We start from the raw sequence: 22,360 nt of genomic DNA, 5'->3' as shown, positions 1-22,360 counted from the left end.
CCTGCCCCCCGGGGGAGACCCCGGCACAGGAGGGGGCAGCAGGGAGGGCTGGAAATGAACTTGGTCTGAAGGGGAAGACGCTCTCCAACACTTCTCCCCCACCTGAACTGCTCCCCTTACCGAAGGGCCTGGGATCCCAGCGGGATGAGAGCAGGCTGAGCCTCGGTGCACCCCCCACCCCTCCAGTTCTCCCTCCTTCTGAGCCCGGGAGCCGACCCTGGAGGGCCAGCAATTAGACACACCTGGCCCTCGCTCACCAGGAGGGGAAGCCGAGGCCCGGTGGAAAGGCAGCACAGGAGCTTCAGGGCCCTACCTGGTCCTGAACGTGCAGAGCTGCCCTCCGGGGCCAGAGGGCTCTCCGCTCCAAGAGAAGCGGGCTGGGGGGCTGACTTCCAGGGAGGGAGAGATCTCTGCCCCCGAGGGAGAAGGCAGAGAGATCTCAAGTGCAGGCTCTGCACAGGGAGCAAAGCTGCCAGGGAGGAAGGCAGAGAGATGTGGGGTCCAACATTCCTGCTCGCAGCCAGCCCGGGCTGGGAGGGTCCCAGGAGCCCCACCCTCCCAGCCCTCCGGCCCCCCAGGATGGGCCCTCTCCTCCAATCACTCCCAGGGCCAGGACCACAGCACCCAGTCTACCTCTGCTCCCGAAGCCCTGCCCTCCATCACGTGAAATGGCTGGGCCACTGGAATGACCCCTCTTCCCCTCTGCCCTCCCCCCAGGCTTCCAAACTCCACCCCGGGGCTCAGATTCCAGCTGGGGCCGGGCTCCTCCTCCCCAATCCCTCCACCACTTCCCCCTCCCTCCCTTCCCCAGCTCTAGGACGCAGACCCTCCTCCTTCTCAGCAGAATGGCCTGGCCCTTCTCCAGCTCTGCCCCTGCCACACTGCTCCCTCTCAAGGCTGCGCCCACCCTGCATCCCCTCTGCTTCTCCCAGACACCCTCCCCCTCCCTCCCAGGCCCTCAGGTAGACGTCCCTGGCTCCCAACAGCCGGCAGCCCATTCCCCCTCCTGCAAACACCGGCCAACTCGCCATGTGGCTGCTGCTCAGCCGGTCCCCACGTGGGGGTCCCCTGGCAAAGACACCTTGGCTTGCCATGCCCCGGCCCTGGCAACGAGGGGACCTTCTCTGCCCTAAGAGCCTCCCTGGAAGCCACAGCACGTGACAGCGGACGGTACAAAGCTCCTCTGCTCTTCCCACTTCCACAACTCAAAGAGCAGGGGCTCGGCTGCGACCAGATTAAGCAACTCAAGTCCTGGGAGGTCCAGCCTCCAAACCGGGCCCTAGTGGGGAGAGGAGAGGGGCAGAAGGCTGGGCAACCCGGTCCCGGGGCACAGGGATGGCAGGAAGCCCGGCGGAGGGGAGAGCTGCTGCAGGGGGAGGAGGGGAGAGCTGCTGCTGGGGATGGAGGGACCTCCAACCCCACAGAGGAGATCCCGAGGAACCTCCGGGCCTTTTTTCCTACACCCTCCCAGACCTTATCTGGGAATAGGGAGTGGTGGGCGGGGAGGGGAGCCGTAGGGCGAGGGCCGGCTCACGGCAGCCAGATGTTAGCTCTCCTGGAGGGGACAGGGAAAGACTGGGGGCGAAAAGCCAAAATAACGAGTAGACAAACCCCAGAGCTGCACATACACATACACACACACACACACACACGTATCTATTGTTTCTATATCTGATACAAAAAAATCCTTTTCAGAAAAACTGTGTTTCAAAGTTTTTTTTTTTCCCCATTTGGTCACTTCTTCTCTTAGATTATCTGGATAGCTTCTGTCCAAAGCTTTTCAGTTTCAAATAATCACAAGGCCCTTAAAATCACATCTCCCCCTAGCTGGGAGGGGTTTAATATCAGTTTCTCTTGTATACTTTTAATATAATATGTATATTTTATTTTTATATATTTTATATAAATTTAATATCAGTTTCTCTTGTATACTTTTAATATAGTATGTATATTTTGTTTATGTATTTTATATATTTAATATGAGTTTCTCTTGTATACTTTTAATATAGTATGTATATTTTATTTTGATGTATCAGTTTCTCTTGTATACTTATAGTATGTATGTTTTATTTTTATTATTTTATGTACATTTAATATCAATTTCTTGTAGTGTACTTTTAATATAGCATGCATATTTTGTTTTGTTTTTATGTACATTTAATATCAGTTTCTCTTTTAATATAGTATGATCTTTAATATAATGGTTGCAAATCCATTTTAAAGTTAAAGTTAAAGCTATCTAAAAAGGGCTGGTCCAAGCCTACTTTGGAACAGACCGCTTTCCTGCTTTCCCAGATTTGATCAAATCAGGAGTTTTACCGAGGAAATGTTTTCTTATCAAACACTGAATCTCCTTTGTCTGGTCTTTTCCATTTACATCGCTCCGGTTTTTAAAACCAATTCCAGATGGTTTTGATGACTGAGGCTTTACAATGAAGTTTAAGGTCTGGAAATATTTCCACATCATCTTTTTTTTTTTTTTTCAAAAATTTATTTGTTCGAAACTTAAATAAAAAATAAAAAAAAATGTCATGTGCACAGCAGAACCTAAGGGAAGATTCAAAATATAAAGCAATAAATTTCCATTTTAAGAAAGCCTATATTAAAAAATATTACATATTATAAAGCTGTCCATCTTTGCTTCCTTGTAAGTTTTTTTTTTTTTGCTGTGCACTTCTTTATTCTTTTCCCCCCTTTCCTCTCCCCCTCCAAGATTACAATTAAGCAGTTATAGTCAGATATAGTTTGATATATACAGATATATCTGTGTAAAACTGTACTGTTTGTCCTGTTTCTCTAAAGATGGATATTTTTCTTATACTGACTAGTAATTTTAAATAATCTAAAACAATCCAGATGGCTGACATAAAGTGTAATGTCCCTATTTTTTCTTTTGATTAAATATTTTAGCTTTAATTGTCTGAAATCATTACTACTGCTTTTTTTACTCAATAAATTCTACTCCATATCTTTATTGTTTGTGTGTCTATTGTTTCCCATCCTGTTTTACTTCTGCCCACTACTTTGCCCTCCAATTACTTAACCTACTCTCCTTCGTGGATCCCTCTTTTATCCTTTTCTCCCAACTTTTCCCCTTATCCCCTTTCTGAATTATATATGTTGTTCCTTCATTATATTATTCCCATTAATCTACACACACTTCTATATTCTCCTCTTATCCTGTATTATCATCCTTTTTATGCAGTTAGAAGACTTTCATTCCCTTTTAAATGTCTATGTCATTCCCTCTCTAACCTTGATTTGATGTGAGTAGGGTTCCTTCTAAAATTTCCTCTCTTATCCTGTCTCTCTTGCTATCCCCTTAGCCTCTTATTTCCTTCTGAAGTTACATTTTTATACCCTTCAGGACATATACATATTGCTGCCTCTTTAATCTATTCCCAAAGAGTAGGATTCCAGAACTACCAGCCCTTCCCCTCCCATCAAATTCCTCTGTGTCATTTCTTTCTCTTGCACCTCATTTGTTTAAGATAATTACTCTTTTTTACTTTTTCCTACATGGTTTGGCTTTTTACAATCACATCATACTCAGCCCTATCCCAGTCTTTCTTTCAAACTACCCAATTACAAAGGACAATCTTAGACATATGGTTTACATTTCCACATATAAAAAATAAAGTTTGTTCTTCTTGAATGCCTGGTAATTAGTCTTTGATGTTTACCTTATATTTCTCTTGGATCTCATATTAAGTTCTTCTATTGAGTTCAGATCTTTTTTGCAATAAAATCCTGAAAGTCTGGCAATTCTTTAAAAATCCTTTTTTTTTTTTTTTTTTTTTTGATTCAGCACTATGCTTAATTTTGTGGGGTATGATACTTTCAGCTCCAATCTTAGTTTTTTTGTTCTTTGAAATATAATGTTTTAAGACCAGCAGTCTTTTTGTGTAGCCATTGCTAGGTCTCATGTGATTGTATTTGTGGCTCTACTATATTTGAAGCATTTTTTTTTCTTGTTGCTCTTTGACCTGAGGGTTTTGGAATTGGGCTATGATATTCCTATAAGTTTTCCTCATAGGATCTCTTTTAAGTAGTGATTGGTGATTTTTTTTTTTTTAATTTCTACTTTCCTCCCTCTTGTTCTAACATTTCAGGATAAATTTCTTTAATAATTTCTTGTGTTAATGTATTAAGATTTTTTTTTTATCATAACGTTCAAGTAATCCAATTATTTTTGTTTTCTATTCTTGGTCTATTCTCTAGATCAGGTTTTCTTCAGATTTTATTTTTTCCTCATTACATGTAAAACAACAATTTTGGTTATACATGTAGATTCATTGTTTTTACATATTTCCATATGAATCAATTGTTTTTCTTGAGATGGCTTACATTTTTATTTTTCCTTATTTATATTTTTCTTGTTTCTTATCATCTTATAACTCCACTGGCTTCCCCTTCCCCAATTCTAATTTTTAAGGAGTCATTTTCTTCCTTAAGATTTTGTATCTCCTTTTCCAGTTGGCTGGCTTTCTATTCATAATCTCGTTTTTCTTGTTCTTTAAAAAAATTTTTTTTCCCTTAATTTCCTTCATTTGGTTTTTAAGTTCTCTTATGAATTCCTTTTGGTTAGGTAAGCATTTACTATTACTTTTTTGGGGGCAAGAGAAGCTTTTTTTGCTTCAGTAATCTCCTCTGAAGATGCATCCTACTGTAAGTGCCTACAGCCAGCAGCGTTCCTTCCCCACGGCTCATTTGTTCAAATCCCATCGCATCGGATGTGAAAAATTACTGAGAGCTTTAAACATTAATCAGAGAAATCAGAAAAGGAATCTGTGACCCCCAAGTTCTAATCCAATGTGCAATAAAAGGCACTCCAAACATTTTCAATTTTTTATAGAATCCAAGGAGTCTCTAATTAACTGGGTCCAAGATCTTCTATAAGATCCTCTTGGGTACTTGGCACTTGTATCTATTTGGGAGAGAACTAAAAATAAAATGAGGCATACAACTCCGCTTGGTCTAGAGGCTTGCCCATCAATCATAACCACTTTTTTGGCAATCGCTTCACAGCCAATCCGGTTTCCTCTTATAACTCATAGACTGGCTCAGAAGTCTAAGGAAGAGCCCAGGTATTCTTACAGGTGTTCCCCACCACGGGGAGTGATTTGGCTAGGGGCCAGTCATTGATTCTGGTAATAGGTTAATTTCTCCAGACAGCTTGAAGTGTTCCATTGGGCAACCCTGGCTTTCAAGACTTCGATCACTGCTAGCCATTCATAACAACCTCGAAGTGACTGACACTCATTTTTTACTCTAAAAACATCAGTTTATGGAGCTAGGGAGCCTCCTGAGGGGGACACAGAGGTGACCAACAAGTTACAGCCTAGTTCCAGTACCTCAGTTATAACTAAAACGCTAAAATGGTGTTTTTATACATAGAGAGACCCAGAGACAAATTCTGAATTAATATATTGGGGGAGGGGGAGGAGCTTCATATTAGAATCTATTTTTTAAGTAAGCTTCTATAGATAAATTTGTAAGAAGAGCCTGCCGATAGTGGGAGTTGGCAGGCTTCCCGGTCTGGCTGATTTCCCAGACCTTGCTGTCAGTCAACTGAGATACCTAACTGGCGGAAAAAGGAAAATGAAACTATTATTGCAAAACCAGTATAAAATGTTTCTAGTCCTTCTTTTCCAAAGGGAAAAATGGGAAGGGGAAATCCAATTGGTGGATGCTTTAAAATTGTCAGCTTTTTTCAACAGCTTTTCAATTTTTCCTAATTAAAAATTCACCTAACAAGTTTCACAACTTTTCTGATTAAATGAATCTAGCATGCTAATACTGAACTTGAGATGAGAATGATTGTTATTTATTTATTTTTAATCCAAAGAAAAAAAAACAAAAGAAATCCCTTTCAAATAAAAGTCAAAAGACCACAATTTAGAAGCAAAAGGAAACTTACCACCTCGGTTTAGAAAAGCTTCCTGGGGCTTAAAGAATATGGGAAGTGGAAAATCAAGGGGAAGGCCAATCTCAAAGGGCCACCCTATTTGGGAGCCAGTGGTGAAAATCCATCTGGGGAGAGGTGGTCCTTTAATGGATTAATGGCTCCATCAAGGAGGGCAACCTAAAGGAAGCCTGAGTTGCCAGAATGTGACCCCCAAATTCCAAATGGATATTCAAAAAGAAAGGTGCTGAAGCTGCAATCAGCAAGCATCAGGGTTAAATGTAATGTGCTTTTCTATAACGAAGTGATAAGATTTTATTCTATAAGGTACAATGACACCATGAATACCAATATCACTTAAAACAAAAAAGGTTATTTGGTCCCAACATATATCTTTTATCCTAACAGTGGGTCTTCATATACATCACTAGTTTAAACTGAATCCCATTCTGCTTAATTCCTTAATACAATCACTGATGTTTATCAAATCACAATGAACTGAGTAAATGCTTTTATTTGAGTAGGAGGCATCAAAATTATCTGTACAAATCTCAATTGCCCCTGGCTTCTTAGCTACCTGTAAATCCTCCTCCTCAATCAACTTATTTGGGAGCCTTCTCAATGTAGTTTAATCTTTAACCTGATTTATCTTATTTTGCTCCTACAGTTAGTTGGACAAGGTTTATTTCTTTAGGTGACGTATTAACTAAGTCTGCTCTATGTTTATGACACTGAAGGAAGTATGGGATTATGAATCTTTCGCTTGAAATTTTTGGCCTAAGAGAAATATAAGATTGCAATAGTTAAATGATCTCTTTGTCCAGATAATGTAACTTTGCTTATAAAAAGACTTGCTAGAATCCTCGTGATGCTACATGTTTTCTCTGAGACTTGAACCTATCCTTGAGCACATTCATAAGAACTGGGTTTTTTACCTTTATGATTTTTGCATTGTAGTAAAGAGATGTTTGGCAGCAGTTACTTACCACCCCTACTTCCCAGTACAAGACACACTCCTAAATCTTCTCAAGAAAAGGTTAATTTTAATTTGCACTTCTCTATTTCATAGTCATTTGGAGCAGTTTTCAGGATTATAGTTTTGATTTCTTCTGAAAACTGTTATATCAATTGGGGAATGATTCCTATTTTTATAAACTTGACTCAGTTCATCATGTTTTTGAGAAAGAAGACATTAGCAAAGAAATTTGCTGTAAAACAAATGTTCCTTGTTTCCTGCCTTTCTTCTACTGCGCTGCTTTTCTTTGTATAAAAACCTTTTGATTTTAATGTGGTCAAAATTATCCATTTTATACCCCACAATGCTCGCTCTCTCTCCTGTTTCGTCAAACTTTCTTCCTTTATGCAAAGATCTGTCACACCAAGTATTTCAGGTTCCTCTGATGTCACCATTTATTTCTAAATCATGTACCCATTTTGACCTTATCTCGGGAGACAGTGTGGGATGCTGGTGTGCACCTTGTTTCTATCAAACTGCTTCCAGGTGTTTTAATAGGGAGGGATGATGTATTTTGTCAGAGGCGTTTTCCCCGCATAAATCCCACTAGGTCGCCATGTCTGCACCCATTTCCCGGCACTCCATTCCCATTCCTACTGAAAACCAAAAAGGTTCAAGAATGGAAGAGAAAACAGGAAGTGGTCGAACGGGAAAAAAAATCTTTGTAGCAAAATTTCTCTGAAAAGAGTTTGGTGGATCCAAGATATAGAAACAATTTACACACACACACACACACACACACGCACGCGCGTGCACACCTACATATATGTGCTGATATATATGTATATATCTATGTGTGTTGATGTAAATACACACCTGCATATTTGTTGGTATATACATGCATACACACAGCTAGCTACCTCTACATATAAGTTGTTATGCATACATAGATACATATATACATGGGTACATCTGCATGTCTGTTGAGATATACACACATGCACCTACATATATGATTTTTTATATACAGGTGTGCACCTATGTAACCTACACACATATTCACATGCACATACACCTATGTGTCGGTTTGCACATATCTGCATATACATGTATGTTGTGATACACGCACAGTATACATCTATATGTATGCTGATATATACCTATGTGTTGGTGCGTGCACATGTGCGACCTACATGTATGTTGATTATATACACGTGTGCGTCTGTGTGATCTGCACGTGTGTTCACATATGCACATACACCTATATGTGTTGGTTTTCAAGTATCTGCATTATACATGTATGTTGTGATGCATGCACAGTATGCATATATACCTACGTGTTGGTGTGTGCACATGTGCAATCTACATGTATGCTGAGACACATGCGATATATAGAGCTACATTTGTGTTGATGTGTGCATGTATGCACACATGCCTCTGTGTATGTTGAGACACACATATGAGCATGCATGTTGGTTATATGTGCACGTACACACATATATGTTGATGTGTGTGTACACTTTACTCTGGCTTGGGTTTTCATCCCTAAACTTTCCCTCACCTCTGGGATTCAGCTCAGGAGAGTCGAGCCCAAACCCCGCTCCCCACCCCCAGCACCCCGGGCCCATCCCAGCGGGAGGACTGGATGCTCCGGGTTGTCAGTGCCTCACGCCCCGTTCTCCAGCGCAGTACATTTTGGGGAAGTAATCGGATTCAGTGACAGCATTAAGCGCCCGAACCTGAGCCGTCATCCAGCTGCCCGCGTTAAGCGTCGGAACCTGGGCCCGTCACCCAGCTGCCCACATTAAGCCTCCGAACCTGAGCCGTCATCCAGCTGTCCGCATTAAGCGTCCGAACCTGGGCCCATCACCCAGCTGCCCCCGTTAAGCCTCCGAACCTGAGCCGTCACCCAGCTGCCACTGCCCAGTAATTTTTCCCAAGGGTCCCTCCCGGCCCACTTCCCTTTGCCAGATAAGGTAAGGGCGGGGCCGCCTTTAGTTTTAGTAAGGAAAAACTGACGAGAGGGATCCTTAAGGATCTGCTGTCCCTGCACCTCCAGCAGCAACCCTCCCTCTGGCCTCCGGCCGTCCGCGGGCCCAGGACCAGGATGCCCAGCTTTCTGCCCCTCCCCATTAGCCCCGGGTTTGGAGGGGAGGAGAGGGGACTAGCGGGACCTCCCAGGGGATGCCCCGCAGTTGCTGCGCCAGGTAGCAGCCCAGGGGGAGGGTGACGGGCCGTGTAAAGGGGAAGAGAGGAGCTCTGTAACATACGCCCCCCGGGGGATTTCCGGCCCCAGCTCCTCCATAGGGTCCAGCTGACTTCCAGGGAGCCTGGCCCTTGGGGAAGAAAAGACAGAGAAAGGCCCCCGAGAGCCAGGGCTGGGGGGTGGCAGGTCACGCAGAACAAGGTGGTGACGGGCCCAGACCGGAGGAGAGCTAGGAGGCCCCGGGCAGCGCGGGGAGGGAGACCCCGACCTGAAGAAGTTGGGAGGGTTGGGGGGAGGCTGGGAGGAGGGATGGGGGGCATCCTTGTAGGGACGCCAGGAGCTTCTGCTGCGGAGGGGGTCCCAGAGATGGGGGCGGGGCAGTCAGGGGTGGCCAGCCGGTGGGCGGGGCCCAGGTGGAACTGGAGCCTGGGGGTGGAGCCTGGAGGCCTGGGGGCAAAGGGGGGCCATTGCGGAAGCCAAGGCAGTCCACGTGGTGGGGGCGGGGCTTGGGGAAAGGTGGGCGGGCCCCGAGTTCCTGGTCCTGGGTGTGATTGGAGGAAAGGGGACGTGCTGGGGCCTCCGGGGCGGGGCAGGTGGAACTTTGGGACTCTGCAGACCCCGCAGGAGGAGGCTCTGTTTTCTGCCCCCAGAGGTAGAGACCTCTCAGACTTCCCTCCTGGGACCTGAGACTCTGCCCAAGCAGGTCCCAGGTGGTCTGAGCCAGGACCCCCTTCTCTGCCCCAGGCCCCCACCTTCCCTATCCGACCTCCCGGAGAGGTCTGCCAGGAGACCGCCTCCTCCCGGGCTGCTTCATGGCCAAACTTTGCCAAGGTTCTGGGGGACAATGTCTGTCACCCACAGCATTACATGAGGGAGGGCTGGGCAGGAGGGAGGTCCCTGAGGCTCGGCCTGCCCTCGGCCCACCTGGGATCTCAAAGCCCCTTCGGCCTCCTGGTCCCTGGAGGAAGCTGGGAGTGGGGTGGGGAGGGGGCGGACATGAAGCCAAAGGGAAGGATGGGAGGGGAGAGGGAGAGGGGGAAGGAAGGAGAGTTCTCTTCCTGCCCAGACCAAGTTCGCTTCCAAGCCTGACCCTCCCCTGAGGGCAGGGCCACTGGCGCCTCTGAAACCTTACCTTCTGTAGTACCTCCGGGAAGGAAGGCACAGACAGTGTCCCCCACTCTGAGATCCTCCCGGTCCAGCTGGCAGAGGACCCAAGCCCGGAACCAGAGACATGGCCGCTGGCAGCCAGAGTCCCTCGTCCCAGGTGAGTGCGGTCCTTGCCCAAAGCTGAGCAGCGTCAGCCCAGGGGGAGCCCAAGGAGCCCAGGAAGTTTCCTCCTGTCAGAGGGAGGGGGCCCCGGCAGGGCCGGCAGCAGGGCAGGAATCACCCTCCTGTTGCTGCCCATTCCCTGTCCCCCTCAGGCAGCTCCCAGGGCTCTCTGAGTCCTTCTCCTTTGCCAGATCTCAGGTCTTATCAATGAGCACTGAGAATGTGAGATTTTTTCCAAAAGGTGAGACTTTAGCTGAGATGGGAAGGAGGCTGAGAGGCCCAGGGGGGAGGGAAAACATTCCCAGGGTGAGAGAAGGCCCTGGATGCCAGTTATGGGATGGAGGGTCCTGGTCAAAGCTCAGCCAAAGCCCGGGGTCCTGGCTCAGACAGGATAAGGAAGGGAGGAAGGTATAAGAAGACTGGAAACAGGGCTGGGGCAGGGTCTCTATGGAAAGTAAGCAGCCCCTCCCAAATGTCAAAGGTTCTGCAGATGCAACTCCCAACTGAGCCGTTCTCTTAGTTCCTGAATCCCAGCATTCTAGAGTCAACAGGACTGTTCAGATTATTCATTCCTCATTGATATCCTGTCAGTATCTTTCTTGAAAAATCACCTTCAACTCAAACCCCAGGCCAAAAAACGATCCAAATCCCCATTTCAATTCCTCATTTCTATATAACTAAATAAGAAATTAAGAATTAGGTGCCACGAACAAGGAAAAGCAAAGCTGTAGGACGCATCAAACCTAGGGCCAATAAAATCTAGAACACTCTTCCCCACTTGGCTGGAACAGTCCAGACCACTTGGTGCAACTCAGAGTGTGACTACTGACACTCAGGAATCCCTTCATCCAGACAAGATTTATTTCAGCCTTTTAGGAAATCAGGGAGATAAATGCCTTTCTCCGGGAGCTCCTCACCAACTGTATAGAGTCTCTTAATCTATGACTTACAACACTTCCATAGAGGGAGGATTTCCCATCCCCTTCTCCCTTTCTCCTCCCCAGATTCTGACATCTCAGGGACGGAGCACTACGTGATTTTATGGGGAAAACCATTCCGTAGTAAGACATTTCTCCAGCTTTTATTATCCCTACGTGATTTTCACCTCTGTTCCCAGTATTGCACTGGGCCCTTCGTGATGATGGGGTTCCACATGCTGGCTTGGACACTCATAGAGGTTATAGGAGTTTGGGCAAATTCCTTCTGGGTTTCAGTTCCTTCCTTAAGCTGATGGCGGTTGGGCTAGATCAGCTCTGAATCTTCTTTCGGTTTTAATCAGTTTTTGATGGTTTAGGAGACGTTCAAGGACATGGCTTTTTACTTCACCTGGGAGTGATGGCTCCTCCTGGACCCTTCTCAGAAGGAGCTATACAAGGTGATCATGCTGGAAAATGTCCAGGACCTGCTATCCCTGAGTAAAGACCATTTCTCGTGTTCACCCTGAATGTGCCATCAAGGGATTATCTTCATTTCCACCCTCATGTGCAGAGGCTGAACTTTGCCAATTATTCCAAAGACAAAAGGGCTGATTCCTCCACAGGGTCCGCCTGGTTCTCTCGAGAAAGATGTCTGAATTGTGGGCTGGGAAGCTGACACCTTCATCTGTTGCCCCTGCAGAGGCTTCTTTCCTATTCTAGGTAGCTTCAGGTCAAAAGTCAATCTACTATTAGCAAATCTTGGACTTGGAGATAATCTTAGAAATTATATCATCTTGTTCAGCCTCTAACTAGAATTTTCTCTGCAAAATCTCTGAAAACTGCCCAAGCAGCTTTTCCTGGAAGAAGGGCAGCAAAGGAACCCCTACTTGCCAAAAAACAATCCCCTTCCTGTGGAGTACGGGAGGGCCTCAGGGTCAGCCAGAGTCAGAATGAATTAAAGTCCTTGGTCTTTAGGGGGAGAAATGAAAGAGACACAAACTGCCACGAGGTTTGCCAATGATGTATCCTGCATTCTCCAGTCTAAAACTACCAACTTCTCTCCTCCTCCTCCTGAGGCAAAGTCATTCTGGCCTCTCTCATCCCATCCTCTCATTTTTGCCTACGATTATCTTAACATTAAACACTGAGTCAGCACCAACTGTGAGAAGAGCCATTTTCCCAAACATATGCTAATCGAGTCATCTTCTCATACTGAATACGTAAGTAGCCTAAAGTGCTCAGTTGTCCGATTCAAGGGCACCTATTCAGAGTTTCAGCCCTCTACACCTTCCTCTTTGGGATTGATGGAAAATTTAGAAAGATCTTCTTTTTAACAAGTCTAAATTGGTAGCACATTGCTCCCGATCCTGCCAAGTATCACATGTGAAACTGTACAATCAGGTAAAATGAGGCAATTCTCTGAGCAGCGTAACATATTAATACATACAGGGGCACGCTACCTACCAATAAAAAGGTCCATGGCTCTGCCACTGGCCAAAGTTCCTGAACAGCCCCCCCCCAACTTTTATAGGTTTTGAGAAGTACAGGACAAAGAACAGAACATGGGGATAACATTATGGGATTGAGAACAATGTGACTGAATAAATAGCTGAAGTGCAGGGAAGTTTGGCTGGTTGGAATTTGGGGTAACAAGATACTCATACAATAACCCGCTCTCTGTGCCCTGTAATTTTTTAAGTGAGCATTGTTTTAGAGCATCTTGCAGTTTCAGAGAGAAAGACCCGACATTTTGGACAAGTCTTTGGCCTCCTAAAGATATTAGGCCCCAAACTCTGGTATTCAACTCCTCAAGAACAGCTAAAATCCTCAAGGCAAGAATGGATCAATCGGTGATTAACAGCAGAGAGTTAATCCATTGCAGACCAGCTGAATTCTGAACTAAGTTCAGAGAGAAAGAACCATGAATCAAGCAATTAGAGGACAAAAGCGGTTGCAGGACAAAATCAATTAATTGTAAATAGGATGAATAAATAAGTGATACTAAATCAATTTAGTCTTCTCACTATTATAGCTACTCAATACTATACTACATATATATACACTATAACACATATATATGCTATATGTACATATATATATATATATACACACATATATACAATACTATATTTATCCTCAGTCTTTCTTCATTCTTTCCTCTAATTCCTACAGAGCTGGTGGGAAAGGCCATAAGTATTTGTGTATACCTACTATGTGTCAGCCACTGTACTAAATAACACAAATATTTTCTCATTTGAGCCTCACAACATCTCTGTGAGTTTGATACTATCATTGTCCTGAGTAATAGCTGAGGAAACTGAGGTACACAGAAGTGCCCAGAAGCACTCCTGCCTCTAGGTCCAGGGTGCTTACCACTGCACTACCAGCTGCCTCTAATTTCTAAATAACTGGAAGTTAAGGAATGGGCCATCCTTCTGTGAAAGAGATGAACAAAGTTGGAATTTTCTAATTCCCGATCGACTGCAGGATCCCACAATCGCCCTCCAAAGATCCCAACAATCAATACCATGGAAATAACCAAATGGTTACCATCCTTGAAGACTCCTGTGGTCTTTTGCTTACATGTCCCCTTTCCCTCAAGAGGTCTAAGTTATAAGTTTCTCTCCATTCTCGACCTCTCCACATTCCTTGTGCCTAGAACTTCCACTTGCCAGAGAAGACCTGACTTCCTGTTTTCAGGAAGGGAATGCACCATGGGTTCTGGAGCCAAAAGCAGATGTGTGAGGGCTGTTATCAGGGTGCATTTATGTGCTATAGTGAAGGGAGTGCTAGCCTCAAGGACAGGAAGACCGGACTTGGAAGTCCTTTTTAGATACTTCTAAGTAACGTGACCTGAGCCTCAATCATCTTCTGTAAAACAAGGAGGCTGGACTCCTGGCCTTTCAGCTCCTTCTGGTGATGAGGATCACAGCTCGTCTGTGATCCTACAAGAAGTCATCATTTGGAATTTGGAGACAAACGACTCTCTTGATGCATCCAAAAAGGGCTGAGCCTGTACACTATGAACACTCTCCTAGATTTTCTTCAAGTCAACAAGCATTTATTAAGCACCTACTACATACTCTAGACCTTGTGGTATGCAAGAGGAATACAGAGCAAGGCAGGGGACAAGCGCTGTTCTTAAGGGTACACCACAGGAGCAATTGGAGCTAATCAGCAAAGCAGGAGACAACATGGGGTGAAGAGCGGGGATCATGCCATTTCAGGGATCAATTACTGACACTGATCCCTCGCCCTTCTCTAAGGGGCATCTTCTAAGGATAGAGGCAGGGGCAAAGAGGGAAGATAGGGGATATTCTGGAGAAAACCTAATTCTCATAAAATGTGCACAGGATAAATTCATTTGTAAAAACGAAGAGAGTAGAATGCATTAGAAAGCAGAAGCACATTATGCGTTGTGTAAGAGAAATGCCTTTGACACAAATATTCACACAGCATTAAAATGAGAGGATGGCATTCTGTGATGTATTTTGGAACTATCTCCCTAAATTCTCTCCCCATAATAAGTTCTACACCTATAAGCTAAAGGAACCACAGAAAGAGGAAAAAGATCCATTTATACAAAACAAAATTATGGCTGCCCTGTTCTGTTGCAAAGATATGGAAACAAAGATGATACCCATATATTGGGAAGTGCCAAAAGAAATGACGGTCTGAGAATATAACGGACAAATGTTGAGCTATAAGAAATCATGAAAAGCACAGTGTCAGGAAAAAACCCAAGAACTGTCTAAACTAATGTAGAGAAGTGAGCAAACCTGTTTACAACAACACTGGGAAATGCAGTGAGCAATCATAATTCCAGAGCAGTAGTTCCCCCAGATCTTGTTTTTAAAACTCCATTTGAGAACGAAAATAAAGTGTGTTCTGAACTCCTGGTCATTTAATATTCTACTCAAAATAATCTTTAAAATTTATGCATTTTTTATCTTGCGCTATTGATATTTAATGAGATTCTTTTCTATTAACCTGCATGATTGCTAAGTAAATGTCCTTATTTTATAGATTTTTGTTGACTAGGAATAGCATTTTAAATCAAATAATTTGCAGCTGGGAGTATGTTGAATAAAACATAATATGTGAAATCCATTTCAAAGTTGGAATTTTTCTCTAAACAAAACTTTGCATTATTTGGTTCATCCCCTGAGTCAATCTGTGTCAAGTTGAATTAATAAAAGTGGCAGCAACAACTACAAAAAATAATAATTAGCATTTGTATAATGACTGCTTCATGCAAGTTAAGGGATTAAATGTTTTAAGGACAATATCTCATTTGATCTTCACAACAATGCCTAAAAATAAGGACAGTTATTATCTCCATCTTACAATTGAGGAAAGAGTATGGCAGCAACTGTGACTTGCTCAGGGTCACAGTGCTAACAAGTATCTGAACTCATGTCCAACCACTAATTCCAACTCTCTATTCAAGGTGTTCCCTGCTGTCTTTTGATTTGTAACCAGAATACAATGAATAGGGCTTCTTCACTCATGGACAAAGGTAGAAAATAGAAGGGAAAATTTTACAAAGCTCTCTTGTTGAGAGATGAAAATTTGTTTTTTGTTTTCATCTAACAAAACAATCAAAAAGCCATGCTTCGTTACTATTAAAAAATAAAAAAGAAGCTGTATTTTTCTATTGGCTAATGACAAGCCGTGTTTCAAGGGGATAAAATAACCGTTATAAGGAAAGATTTCTTCAGACACAACTTTTTTCTTTCTATCTAATCTAAGATTAACTTTATCTTTCTCAGAAACTCTGTAGAATGACAGACCTATGTTGCCCAACAGTTCCCTCAAAAATCCAGTAGGTTGAAGAACAGTAAGTAAACAGAAAAGAAGTTCACATCAGAAAGTAGGTTTAACATGCAAAGAGAGGCAAGATGAGATTTGCTTTTTGTAGAAGGGATGATGGGCCATCATAATTTTCAATGTCATAAACATTTCTAATGATCATGTTTCTCAAAGATCCTGCCATATGTAGTGGAAGAATACAACCACTGGTTACATCTTGATGGTTCTTACAGTGCCAATAAAATGAGATTACAAGATAACCTTGGAATAAAGTGAATACCCTAACACAGTTTACAAAAAGCAAATGAGGGTATTGCATACCTTTGACCATTCATTAGGAATTGATTTGCACTTATATGTCTAATTTTTCTGACAGTTTAGAAAAAATTTGATGTCACATTAAGAAATCAGAAGACAGAATTAAAAGTCATGCCTACTTGAACGTCAAAATCACTCTTATGTCTGATCATGACACTTTGGAATCAATGAAGATAATTTTCTTAAATATATAGATAATAGGCATCCTAAAGAAATGATGAGCAAAATATAATTTATTATGCCAGAGAGGAATAGATAAAATGGCTGGTAGTCATATTGTGGTCTCAGACACAGAAACAGAAAATGTCAGATTAAAAGGTGTCACCAAGGAAATTATTATTCTTAATGATATAATAGGTAATAAAACAGTGTAAACATCTATTATGTGTACAGCAAATGCAAAATGTTTATTGGTCTTTATAGATATAAGAAAAGTTGGATATAACTGGATATTATTCTATGCCAGTTAAAAAAAAATAGACCTATTTCTCAGCTTAACATATAAAATTTATAAAGAAGAACTATGATGGTATATCAAAACTGATCAGTACAGAAAATCAGAAAAATTATCTCAGATTAGCAAAATAAAAAGTAAAAAAAAATCTTTTAAAGATATTTGAGATATACTCAGAACCAAAATGATAGAGAAAAGCCGGGAAATTGCTAAGATCTCTCCAGTTTCCCTGAAATAATATTAAATCAAGACTCTAACCATATTTTGGAATGACAGAATCTACCCCCCCCCCAAATGAAGTGAACCATTTTCTAGCTTAAGTCAAAGAACTTCAAGAAAGTTGTCTCACCTAGGGAAAAGGGGCGTACACCCAATGCAAAATAGAAACTTTGAGCTACATCATAGATTTACAGTTGAGACTTCTCAATTCCTGCTTCAGCAGGCCAGTGGCACAGCAGACCAGCTGTGAGGCCTCCAGCCCCAGAGCAAAAGGCAACCTGCCAGCCTGAGAACCAGGCAAAATAGGCCCGAAAAAGCCATCCTATCCCAGTGCACAAAGGAAGCCACCAGCCCCTGAGACCCAGTACATAAAGCCAGTGAGCAAAACACTGGTGAAGAAGGGCGGGGTGACAGAAGAGAAAATTGTATAAATGGGGTTAGGAGAATAGGATGGAAGAAAATACAGTGAGTAATCATAACTGTGAATGTGAATGTAAAATCTCATAAAATTGTAAGAACAGAGCAGGAGTGGATTAAAAAACATAACCCTATAATATATTGTTTATAAGAAACATATTTGAAGCAGAGAAATACACAAAGAGTTAAGGTAAAGGCTGGAGCACAATATATTATGCTTCAGATTAAGTTAAGGAAAAAAAAAAAAAAAAAAGCAAGAGGTAGCAATCCTAAACTCAGACAAAGCAAAAACAAAAATAATTCTAAGTAAAAGAGGTAACAAAGGAAACTTTATCTTGCTAAAAAGTTATCATAGACAATGAAGTAATATCAATACTAAATATATATGTACCAAGTATAGCATCCAGATTCAATATCAATCCTAAATATATGTACCAAATATAGCATCCAGATTCTTAAAGGAGATGATGAGTGAGTTACAAGACAAAATAGATAGCAAAACTATACAAGGGAAATTTCAACCTCACCCTTTAAGAGCTCGAAATATTCAAAACAAACAAGATGTAAAGGAGGTGAACAGAGTTTTAAGAACTCTAAAGAAAACTGAATGGGGATAAAATTTAAAAAAGGAATATACCTTTTCTATGGCACCTACACAAAACTGACCAATAAAAACTTCAATATCCAATGCAGAAAGGCAGAAATATTAAGTGCATCTTTTTCAGATGATAAAACAATAAAAATTAAATGTAATAAAAAGCTATAGGAAAGATGGACTAAAAACTAATTGGAAATCAAACAACCTAATCTTAAAAAATGAATAGGTCAAACAACAAATCATAGAAACAATAATTTCATCCAAGAGAATGACAATAATGAGACAACATACCAAAATTTAGGGATGTAGCCAAGGCAGTTCTTAAGGGAAATTTTATATCTCTTAATGCTTACATGAATAAAGAGATCAATGAATTAGCCATGCAACTAAAAAAGCTAGAAAAAGAACAAATTAAGAAAACCCAATTAAATACCAAATTAGAAATTCTGAAATCAAAAGAGATTAATAAAATTCAAAGTAAGAAAACTATTTAACTAATAAAACTAAGAACTGGTTTTATAAATAAAAAACCATAAAAATAAATAAACCTTTGTTTAATTTGATTTTAAAAAATAAGAAAATCAAATTAAATTAAATTACTAGCATCAAAAATGAAAAGGGTGAATTAACCACCAATGGAGAAGAAATTAAAACAATAATCAGGAGCTATTTTGCATCCAACTATCTGCCAATAAATCTGACAATCTAAGTGAAATGGATAAATATTTACAAAAACACAAATTGCCCAGATTAACAGAAGAGAAAGTAAAATACTTAAATAATCCCATTTTAGAAAAAGAAACTGAAAAAGTCATAACAAATTCCCTAAGAAAAAAATTTCTAGGGCCAATACATGAATAATACCAAACATATAAAGAACAATTAATTCCAATACTATATAAACTATTTGAAAAAAAATAGGCAAAGGAGTCCTACCAAATCCTTTTAAATAACACAATTATGGTGCTAATAACTATTCCAGGAAGAGCCCCAACAAAGAAAATTACAGACCAATATTCCTAATGAATATTGATGCAAATTTTTAAATAAAATATTAGCAAAGAGATTATAGCAATTTATCACCAGGATAATACACTATGATCAAGTGGAAGTAATACCAAGAGTACAGGACTGGTTCAGTATTAAGAAAACCATCAGAATAATTAACCATATCAATAACAAAACTAATAGAAACAATATGATTAGCTTAATAGATGCAGAAATAGATTAGCAGAATAGATGCAGATTGAGAAAATACAATACCTATTCCTATTAAAAACACCTAAACATAGGAATAAATGGAGTTTTCCTTGAAATTTTAAGTAGTATCTATCTAAAACCAGCAGCAAACATTTTACGTAATAGGGATAAATTCCAAGCCTTCTCAATAAGATCAAGGATGAAGCAAAAATGCCCATTATCACAATTATTATTCAACATAGTACTGGAAATGTTAACTTAAGCAATAAAAAAAAAAAATTGAAGGCATTAAAATAGGCAACAAGGAGACAAAACTAGCACTCTTTAGGCAGATGATATGATATACTTAGAGAATCTTACAGAATCAACTAAAAAACTACTTGACATAACAACTTTAGCAAAGTTGCAGGATATAGGATAACTCACACAAATCATTAGCATTTCTCTATATTACTATATAACAAAGCTCAGCATCAAGAGTTTGAGAAATTTCATTTAAAATAACTGTAGGCAATATAAAAGACAAACCCAGGAACTATATGAACATAATAACACTTTTCACACAAAGTCAGATCTAAATAATTTGAAATTTTTCAATTGTTCATGGGTAAGCCAAGCTAATATAATAAAAATTACAATTCTGCCTAAATTAATGTATTTGTTCAATGTCGTGCCAAACTAGCAAATATTATTTTATACAGCTTAGAAAAAATAATAACTAAATTTAGGTGGAAGAACAAAAGGTCAAGAATATCAAGGGAAGTAATGAAAAAATGCAAAGGAAAGTGGCTGAGCTATACAAATCAAAAATGATTATAAAGAAATAATCATCAAATCTATTTGGTACTGCCTAAGAAATAGAATGGTGGATCAGTGCAATAGATTGGGTATATAAGACACAATAGTCAATGACTACGGTAATCTACTGTTTGATAAACCCAAAGATCCCAGATTTTGGGATAAAAACTCACTATCTGACAAAAATTGCTGGGAAAACTGGAAAACAGTAAGGCAGAAACCAGGCATCTCACACCCTATAGCAAGATAAGGTCGGAATGGGTTCATGAGCTAGATATGAAAGGTATTAGGAGAGCAACACAAATCATTATGGAAATGCTAACTTCTAAAATGGTTACTAAAGTCATGAGTCTCATGGTAAAGTCAGCAGGCTGAACATTGGGGAGTCACTTTTAATTCAAAGTGATATACAGAACACTGCAGGTGAAGGCCCGGCCATCCCCGACGGACTATGTCGTCGTGCCTCAGCTGCCTCCCAACTCCGGCCTGCTGGCCTGTTCTCTCCTTCTGGGGCAGGGCCAGCCCAGCCACCCCTCACTGCCCAGACCGACCCATCTCACAAGAGCCCTTCTTTCCAATGGCCTGTTTATAGCTCTCTTGCCAGACACATGCACAATTTACTTTAGACTGTATGTTCCCTGAGGATGGAGACTTCTACCTTGCCTATGTGCCCTAGGAACCACCCTAAAGGTTGGCAGGGACAATGTGTGTCTGCTTAGCCCCACTGATAACTCAACTCTAACAAAGAGACCATTTTGGTCCTCCGCGAGAACGAAGGTCACCAATCACCAGCCAACCACCAGATGCTGACTCGCTGAGGTCAGTGTGACTCTCTTTTGCCCTCCCCACGTTAGGTTTATTCATCTGGAAACTTAAAGGCATGTAAAAAGCAATCACTGTATTTCTGCAAAAGCACAAAACTTTGGTGCGGCTCCCCTCTCCTGCTTGGCGTCTCTGCCCACAGGGCACAGCCAGGGACTTCCTAGTCTGCTTTTCAGAAGGCCAGATGGTGGCTGAGAGGGGAAGGAGGCAGGAAGTCCAGAGGAGGAGAAGCAGCTGGAAAGACAGAGCCAGGGGATGGAGGGCCTCGTGCAGCACTCAGCCAGGAGGCTGGAGTCCCCGGGTCCAGGAGGAGAGGGAAGACAGGGAAGGTTCCGGGGATCAGTTCTGTTGGCCATAGAAATATGATCTCATTTGATCCTTCGGTGAGAATTATCGGGGGCCCTGCCAAAATAAAGTAGCTAAAGATGTGGCCAACAGGTACATAGCAGATGTTTTTCATCCATGCAAGAGTATGACCCACATCAGTAGGTGATGGAGGCCTTCAATTCCAAAAACTACATATGCATTTAGAAATAGGTGTTGTCAAAATAGAAAATTTTGATTACATCAAATTAAAAAGCTTTTGTACAAACAAAACTAATGCAAACAAGATTAGAAGGGAAGCAACAAACTGGGAAAATATCTTCACAGTTAAAGGTTCTGATAAAGGCCTCATTTCCAAAATATAGAGAGAACTGACTCAAATTTATAAGAAATCAAGGCATTCTCCAATTGATAAATAGTCAAAGGATATGAACAGACAATTTTCAGATGATGAAATTGAAACTATTAACACTCATATGAAAGAATGTTCCAAATCACTATTGATCAGAGAAATGCAAATTAAGACAACTCTGAGATACCACTACACACCTGTCAGATTGGCTAAGATGACAGGAAAAAATAATGATGAATGTTGGAGGGGATGCGGGAAAACTGGGACACTAATGCATTGTTGGTGGAGTTGTGAACGAATCCGACCATTCTGGAGAGCGATCTGGAATTATGCCCAAAAAATTATCAAACTGTGCATCCCCTTTGATCCAGCAGTGTTTCTACTGGGCTTATATCCCAAAGAGATACTAAAGAAGGGAAAGGGACCTGTATGTGCCAAAATGTTTGTGGGAGCCCTGTTTGTAGTGGCTAGAAGCTGGAAAATGAATGGATGCCCATCCATTGGAGAATGGCTAGGTAAATTGTGGTGTATGAATGTTATGGAATATTATTGTTCTGTAAGAAATGACCAACAGGATGAATACAGAGAGGCTTGGAGAGACCTACATGAACTGATGCTGAGTGAAATGAGCAGAACCAGGAGATCATTATACACTTCGACAACAATACTGTATGAGGATATATTCTGATGGAAGTGGATTTCTTTGACAAAGAGACCTAACTGAGTTTCAATTGATAAATGACGGACAGAAGCAGCTACACCCAAAGAAAGAACACTGGGAAACGAATGTGAAC

At 41.6% G+C, this 22,360-nt stretch overlaps 1 protein-coding gene across 3 annotated transcripts in view; it reads right to left on the bottom strand.

Annotated features, from left to right (window-relative positions):
• Positions 1-22,360, bottom strand: part of LOC127556814 (zinc finger protein 74-like) — a 130,363-nt gene that overhangs the window by 70,727 nt on the left and 37,276 nt on the right. The window lies entirely within an intron of this gene.

Source organism: Antechinus flavipes, chromosome 3, assembly GCF_016432865.1.
Source record: "Antechinus flavipes isolate AdamAnt ecotype Samford, QLD, Australia chromosome 3, AdamAnt_v2, whole genome shotgun sequence".
Lineage (NCBI taxonomy): Eukaryota > Metazoa > Chordata > Mammalia > Dasyuromorphia > Dasyuridae > Antechinus > Antechinus flavipes.
The sequence above is the reverse complement of the archived record's forward strand: the minus strand, read 5'-3'. Positions and strand labels throughout refer to the sequence as shown.